Source organism: Toxotes jaculatrix, chromosome 3 (genome assembly GCF_017976425.1).
Source record: "Toxotes jaculatrix isolate fToxJac2 chromosome 3, fToxJac2.pri, whole genome shotgun sequence".
Taxonomy (NCBI): Eukaryota; Metazoa; Chordata; class Actinopteri; family Toxotidae; genus Toxotes; species Toxotes jaculatrix.
In genome coordinates, this window is record NC_054396.1 from 18,764,656 (window position 1) to 18,770,879 (window position 6,224).

The window sequence follows — 6,224 nt, forward strand, 5'->3', positions numbered from 1 at the left end:
CTTTTGAACTGTATATAAAAGTTAATGCCGTTCCAAGACTGTGAGGCTGCAGAGAAAAGGAAAAAGATAAACTGTCAATTGAAAAGCACATTGGCATGCTGAGTATGAAGTATAAATTATAAATGTTAATCTAAACAGCGTAGGTTTTCACATGACTGGCAATGGAAGTTTCCAGCAATTCAATTCAATTTTAGTTATATAGCGCCTTCCACAATCAAAATCAAAATTACAATATTAACATGTTGACGTATAATGTTTACAGTGGTCACCATTTTAGTTTAGCATGTTAGCATGGATAAGGTGCTGCTACTTAGCCTCGCTGCCAACTTGTCCCAGTGGCGACCTGCAGTACTGCAACAAAAGGTTCCCCTCTGGTTTAAAAATAAGAAACTTCTAAAAAGGTCAATTATTATTCTTTGTATTACAAACTTTTAAACCATGAAGGTTTTATATCTGCAAAATGTCCCCAGAGGCTAGAAAAATTAGAGTGGGCAAAGCCGGTGCAGAGGCAAACATGGAAGCAACAAAACTTTTTTGGCTTATGGCCTCAGTGAGAACAAAAGGGAAAGAGGTGAACAAGGTCTGCAGATTGTTCGATTCGATTCACAAACTTCCAGTAAATACTCTAATGAGCCAAGTGCACTGTTACAAGTCGGTACACTCTCTTTAATGTACTATCCCATGTCTATTAAGGGCTTTTTATCTTTAACCATCCACAGCACACCCTACCATGGACTCCAGGAATAAGGGCAATAATAGAATAATATAACCACTTCCAGTTGTGTGATCTGAAGTAACATCCTGCCCACAATGGGCCAGATATCCTCTAATAAGGCTGTTGAAATCACTGATGTGCTCTCAAGTAAAATACTTCTATTTGTTCAGACTTAGACAGACCGACTTTCTGAAGCGCTGCTCTGTTTGTGGTTACTGACCTTCACAGCTGAGTATTTGCTCTGATTCTGATCCACTCTTCCAAGGTGAGCAGAAAGTTCCAGCATTAAACTGAATATACAGTTATTTCTGTGCATTTTGAGAGAGTTATGGTGAGCAGTGTGCCTTCTGTCATGCCATCATCAGGCCCCTATTGTGGCCCTGCTGACTCCTCGACCAAAGTACCTAATGCAGTGCAACGTTCCACTACATCAATTCACAGCTTCCACACCCACTGAAATGCATTTGATTAGTCACCCCCGCACAGCAACGGGGACATAAATAATTCATCTGTGCAAATGACAAATGAGGCAATCAAGTCTGGGACAGCATTCAAAGATAAACTATTCAAATCCCCTCTAAATTAATTTTCTGCCTTTTAGTGGCCGTAGACTTGAAATTTTAATGCTGAATTCATCAGATGATGCTTTCAGCCTGACTTCCAAAGACAACCTAAACCATTTGGTGTCAGAAAATGTTTTCATAAGATGTAAATAATATACAAAACATCAAGGTCTCTTGACTGACGGGAAGAGTTCTTTATTCTTCTAAGTCAGCAGTAAAAAGTCTCCCCACACTAAGGGCAGCACTAAATATTGGACATCAGAGCGTCTTGGTAAGTTGCCTCGCTTGAATTGCTAGAGAACAGAAGATCCGAAATGGAAGATCCGAAGTGGAAAGAGCAGAAGAGAATGAGTGCTGGACTAATTTCATATTCCATTTGACAGCAGAGACTCTTCTCTCCATGAACGCAAACCCCTGTGGATGAGCCGAGCTCCTCTATGTGGAATGAGATCACACTTGACTTTGACCTCTGAGACTTGGAGAACAAAGAAATATGATGCATGATCTGGCCACAATTATTTTGTCTGCCTATTGTTGCCTGTGTGATAATAAGGAGCCTGAAAGTTCAATCCTGCTGATCAGACAAGGTGGAATAAGTACAGAGACCAGAGCTGGAGTATCGAATGAATCCAGTATAAAATCTGGTTATTGAACCCAAACCCTTTAAAATCCTTTACTGTGTTTAATTAGATTTAGCTTTCAACATCTGCAGAGCAACTACAGTTATAAATAACAAAAACTTAAAGATCTCTAATCAGCTTGTGTGTGAGGAGGCAGAAACAAATCCTCCAAATGAAACAACTCCATGCTCTCTAGAACGACACATTTTCTGGTCCGTCGCCCCTAACAGCACGACGGCAAGATTTTTCTGTGCCTTTCAGCATCATTACAAATCGATGTTGAAAAATTAATCCGTTTTTTAAGTGTGACAACAACATGTTTAAGGTTTTGTTTTGGTTAGGTTTAGAGAAAGATCATCACCTCCTTTTTCAGTTGGGAGCAACTCCTCCATTTTACTTTCTGTATTGTACTGTGGATAATAGTGTCCTTTGACAGCGCACTCAAACATCAAACAAATGTAGCATGTGTACTGTCAGGTTTTGAGTCTACTTAATGCAGTCGCTTTCCCAGCATGAACACACCACACACTAAAAACCTGTTTTTAGAATTAATATGCAGTATGTATCTGAGGCATGCCGCCACTGTGGATACAGAGGATCTGTTTTGGAATCAGTTGTAGCCTCGGTGGAAACAAACGTATCACTATAGCAACTGCCAGTCACACGTCAGCATCCCCTGGTGATCGGTTTTGTCCTCTGACAGTTCACAGCAACAAGCCCACAGCTGACAGAGGCCTCCATTCGACACTCCTTCAAAGAATAAAAGTGGAGAACATGTAAAGGTTGTGGGTGTAGCGTCTGACACAAACAAGGCCAACAGGCAGAGAAATCTGTCAAGCTGACTGGTGTCTGAGCGCTTCACTTAACATTGAACTACCGGCAAACTTTTTTTTTCCCAAGTACAACTTCTTGGGGAGATAATCGGCACTCCATCCGTGGCTGAGGTTCCCAGTCATCCATCACCTCTCAATGCTATATTCCTGACTAACAAAAAAAAAAGAAAACTGACTGCGGGCTAACAATCTTTCACTCCAGCTTGCATACCACTGAGCTGAGGTGAAAGCAATGGCCTTTTTCTGAATTACTTTCCCTTTAATCAATGACACTGCGTCTGAAAAAATATCTCCAGGAGAGTGGTGCAGGGACTCCGTATCCATCATGCAGGTCTGCGATGGTGCTAATGGATGACCCAAATGCATCAGTGTCAACATTCAGCTAACATTCATCAAAATGTTGAGGGAATATAAATAAAAGGACAAATGCTACAACACTATAAGGATGAATTATCCTCTCATCTGAAGCAGAACAGAGAGAGAAAGAAGTATATGAATGACTTTGATAAGCCTGTATAAATATTTTTTGCTTTACCCTAAAGACTAAACAAGTGCATAACGGTCTGGATGTAAATGTAAATAAAATGCAGCCAAGTTCATTTGAAAAAAACAAGCATTTCTCTTCCATGAATCCTGAGGATTCATACTGTGGGATAAAGAGACGTCAATGGATCACTGTTGTTGTTGTTCTTGCTTTTTTTAAAGTTTGGCGCAAAAGATAAATTTAGTACAAACATATGAAAGAGAGAGAGGAATAGCTGACCATTATAAAATACAGTGCACACTTGATAAGAACAAACACGCTTCACAAATGATTTACTGAATTTACTCTTTTAACAACATATGGAAGTTTGTTGTTATATGTAGTTCCTCTGCGCTCATCTGTCTGTTGACTAAAGGTTGACATGGTAACCAGAAAATAACTGACGACAGCCCTAAACCAGTCACTTTCTACTGAGCTTCACAAGACCACAATCCGAAAAGCAAAATTTGTCTTTAAACCTCCTTGTAAAAAAAATAATAGTGTTTTTAAAACCCGTGCTGCATGTCTGAGGTAGAAATAATTGGGCAAAATTCCTCCTGTAATACTTTGTGACTTGTCCTGCTGTTTGCATCTGGAACTCTCTGTTATTTATCAGTAATTACTTCTCTATCCCAGCTGTATTACGGTATTATCTCTCCTCTGGGCTTCTGATGTTTTTGAGACGGTAGGGATTGTACCTGAGCATCCATGAGAAGGTGTCTCATCAGGGTCATGGATTTCCTCAGGGTGTCCCTCTCTCCCGCCATGAAGGCCTCGTCCTCGTCAGTCAGGCTACAAGGTCTGGTCACCATAAACTGAGCAATCTGGTCATTCAGGCTGTTGAGAGACTGGACTGCTGAAAAAGAGGGAAAAGAGAGCTGGGTCAGTGAAAGCTCAACGAACAGTTGAGAGCACACATGCAAATACACAGAAACGCAAACAATTTTCTGACTGAGTAGCTCCAAAGTTTCTTGCTGATCTTTTGTTTCCTCTCTCACTAGTGGGATTTTCTGGATCAGACTTGAGTGATGTGAGACATTTCCTTTATCCACGGCCACAGAGCTGGGCTGTTTCCACTGTTCTCCCCTCAGAATAATCCCTCTTCTGGACAAGAGGGGCATCATTAGGCTAAATCCATTACCAAGACACAGTAACTCACATTCAAGCCATTATATAATCAATTTTTTCATGGAGACAGTCCTGGTAATAACGTCTATTCAGTATTTTTTGCCTTCAGTCAGAGTCCATGAACACAACATGGTGCTCAGAAATGTCTTTGTCACTTAGAGCTTGCCCAGAGTTTGCTAAGAGGTCTCCATTAAGCTCTTTGGTCAAAGCCCGTGGGAGGTAATATAGAAATGTCTCATCAATAACGACAAAAATATACAAGCTTCAAAGCAAGCCAGCGGGGCCACAGAAGAGCAGCCAAGCAGGCATGAAAACATATATAGTAACATACAGGCGGAGCTTGTGCTACTTAATGATTATTTTCATTATCGATTATTCTTTGGATTATTTTTTCAATTAGCTAATTAAAACAAGCAGCAACCTGCAGGAGGGCCAATGATTATACAATTCAAGACATGGAGCCAGACTCATCTTCTTCAAAAGCACAGATCTTTATATCTATATTATATACACATCTTAAATTCTAGTTGATAAACCAAAGTGTTGTGATAGATCATTTATAGAGGAAAAATTCACTGAGATTATGCTGTCAGTTGAAATATTTACATTCATCTGATATGTTTCAATTATTAAGGAAAATGTCATCAGATTTCTAAAAGAACCAAATATGTCTGATATGTCTTTTGAGGACATGAGTATAAAAAAATGGACAAGACGTCTAGAACGTTTCCATATGATGGAAAGGTGCTGCCTCAAAAACCTGTTTTGTGTCATTTAGCCTCAATGAGTGGACGGGACAAGCTCACAGAGAATATATACTATGTGTATGTATCTGTCAGACTGAGTAACAAGAACCCTTTTCCAACTCTAAAGCTGATTAGGAGAAAATAAAGGGGAGGGAAACTCAATCTGAGGAGCTTAATCATTACATCTGTAAAATGACTACCCATCACAATTTCCCAGAGCCGAAGGTGACATTATGGAATTACTTGTCTGACAAATAATCAAACTCAAAAGTATTTAATTTACATTTTGATTTAAAGCAGATTATCACATTTCAGAAGCAAGAAGTGGCAAGCGTCAACTGAATGTTGAACAATTATCACAATTATTTTTTTTTTTTTGTTCAATTAATTGTTAGAGCACTCGTCACCACAGAGACAGAATACCTGAATGATGTCAGGACACTGGCTCTAAGTCAAGCATCACTTGCTCTCTCTCTCTCACACACACACACGCACGCACGCACGCACACACACACACACACACACCAGCGAGCAGGCTAAGAGGTCAATTTGGGCAAGATTGACAGAGCGACTGAGGCAAAGTGTGACTCAGTGACGACAGCCAAGGTCGGCTTTTCAGCAGAATGATCAAAGATTTATGGCCACGCGCACCAACCTTCTCTTGAAGTGCAGGAGCATGGGAAAAGAGAGGCATGTTTACGAGCATACAGTCGCCCTACAGGCAGCACGGCATATATCAATCCAGCGTGGGGTGGGTGGAGGGGGAAAATAAAATGTTTACGACAGAGGTTGACAATTGGATTCTAATTTCACATTGAGCATTTACAAGGTGTGGGCTACCTCTGTGCCCCAGAGATGGCCAAACATGTCAGGTAATGGCACTTTGCCGCTGCTGAAAATGACATGCTGTCAAACTCTGAGAACAGACACACCCTCTTCTCCTCTCTGCCCCACTTTCAATTTTTGTTCAATGCATTCTGTCACACTGTGATACGTGATGGAGGAGACAGGTGGCTTTCTGTAAAAGCAATGCTACTTTGGCTGTCCTTAATAAACCATATCCCAGTCAAAATGCCACAGCTCCTGGCCGAAGGTA